The sequence below is a fragment of the Tachyglossus aculeatus genome, chromosome 4, assembly GCF_015852505.1.
Source record: "Tachyglossus aculeatus isolate mTacAcu1 chromosome 4, mTacAcu1.pri, whole genome shotgun sequence".
Classification (NCBI taxonomy): domain Eukaryota; kingdom Metazoa; phylum Chordata; class Mammalia; order Monotremata; family Tachyglossidae; genus Tachyglossus; species Tachyglossus aculeatus.
Genome location: NC_052069.1, coordinates 89,842,751 through 89,845,178, shown reverse-complemented (window position 1 = coordinate 89,845,178; position 2,428 = coordinate 89,842,751).

Here is a 2,428-nt window from a genome sequence, read left to right as displayed (position 1 = left end):
ACGACCATCCCAACCTCATTTCGCACACATAGTCTGACCCTTGTGGGTCTGCAGCGTCTATCAGTCAATCAATCAATCAACCAATCATATTTATTGAATGCTTACTGTGTGCAGAACACTGCACTAAACACTTGGGAGAGTACAACATACTAATATAAGAGTTTTTTCTTTAATGGTATTTCTTAAGGACTTAGGGGAGTACAATATACTAATATAACAGAGTTTTTTCTTTAATGGTACTTCTTAAGGGCTTACTCTGTGCCAGGCAGTATTCTAAGCACCAAAGTGGATACAAAATAATCTGAATGGACATAATTCCTGTCCCACTCGGGGCTCACAGTCTTAATCCCCATTTTATAGATGAGGTAAATGAGGCACAGAGAAGTGATATGAGAAGCAGCGTGGCTTAGTGGAAAGAGTCCGGGCTTTGGAGTCAGAGGTCATGGGTTCTAATCTCAGCTCCGCCAACTGTCTGCTGTGTGACTTTGGGCAAGTCACTTAACTTCTCTGTGCCTCAATTATCTCATCTGTAAAATGGGGATTAAAACTGTGACCACCCCCCCATGGGACAACCTGATTACCTTGTAACCTCCCCAGCACTTAGAACAGTGCTTTGCACATAGTAGGTGCTTAACAAATACCAAGGTCACACACCAGACAAGTGGCAGAGCCGGGATTAGAACCCAGGTCCTTCTGACACCTAGGCCTGTGCTTTCACCTCTAGGCATGCCTTCCCTGACCACAGTGAGCTTGCAGTCTGGAGGGGGAGACAGACCTTCATATAAGTAAATAAATTAGGAATATGTGTGTAAGTGCTGTGGGGCTGAAGGCGGAGGGGTGAATAAAGGGAGCAAATCAGGACCTTATTTTCTCTTGTCTCCTGGTCTCTCTTTCCATAAAAACTTTTGCTCAGAGAGCCATTTCCTTCTTGATGGCAGTGACTATCTCAGCACCTGGCTCCTAGTTTTCACCTGGAATGCAGCTTCATCAGAGGCTTTGTTTCACCACACCCTTAAAACCTTTCCTCTGCCCTCCTTGCTCTCGGTTTCCCGATTTCAGCTCTAAGGGCAATTAATTAATTCCTCATTGGCAGTCTCAGGTGCATGGCGGGGCAAAATAAAGGATCGATGCTGAATTCATAAAAGCCTCTGTAGCCGGCTAGAAGGTGACTTCCTAGCTCTGAATTAAAAGAATCAGACACCACTTTGCCGTTATAGGACATTTTATAGATTCTCCTCCAGGCCTAGGAGCTAAGAGATGTAGAAAGTCAGTGCCCGGGACAGAGGGTGAATGTACAACCTCTGCATTGCCACCAAGAGCAAATAGGTACTGCCAGTTCAGTTCTTCAGCTTCAGGGTGTGCATCCCTGGGCCAGTGATAAATAGGTGGATGGGTGAGAGGAGAGAGAACAGGAAGAGGAAGCAATGAAAATCTGCCGTTTGATAAAGATCAATACAACCCACTGGGGCAAAGATAAATGTTCCCTTTATCAAGAGCTGTCTCATTCCTATTGCTTTTCTCTCAGAGAACATTGTACAAGTCCCCCCATCTCTTCAGCAGGCACGGGGCTCAGAGCACAGAAATTCCACTTTGTAATGCCCAGGAGCATTGATCTTCCTTGCCGACTGGACTGAGGTATCTGGGGAGGAAAGGAAAAGGTTTATTTGGGGTCAGCTCTGACTCCTCTGATAGAAATGAAGAAAAGCCTGTTAATAATAATAATAGCATTTGTCAAGCGCTTACTATGTGCAAAGCACTGTTCTAAGTGCTGGGGGGATACAAGGTGATCAGGTTGTCCCACGTGGGGCTCACAGTCTTCATCCCCATTTTACAGATGAGGAAACTGAGGCACAGAGAAGTGAAGTGACTTGCCCAAAGTCACACAGCTGACAATTGGCAGAGTCGGGATTTGAACCCATGACATCTGACTCCAAAGTCTGGGCTCTTTCCACTGAGCCACGCTGTTAACTGATGAGAGACTTAGGCTGAGGAGGCAGCAAGATCGTAGACCTGGAAGAAGGTCTGACTTCTCCCAGAAGAATTTGGTACATTTAGTAAACGTGTCTACCAACTCTATTATATTGTACTCTCCCAAGTGCTTAGTAATAATAATAATGGCATTTATTAAGCGCTTACTATGTGCAAAGCACTGTTCTAAGCGCTGGATAGTGCTTTGCACATATTAAGCGCTCACAGTAAGCATTGAGAAGCGGCATGGCCCACTGGATAGAGCACAGGCTTGGGAGTCAGAAGGACCTGGGTTTTAATCCTGGCTCCACCACTTATCAGCTGTGTGACTGTGGGCAAGTCACTTTGCTTCTCAGTGCCTCAGTTGCCTTATCTGTAAAATGGGGATTGAGACTGTGAGCCCCAACTGGGACAGGGGCTGTGTCCAACTCAATTAGCTTCTATCTAGAGAAGCAGAGCG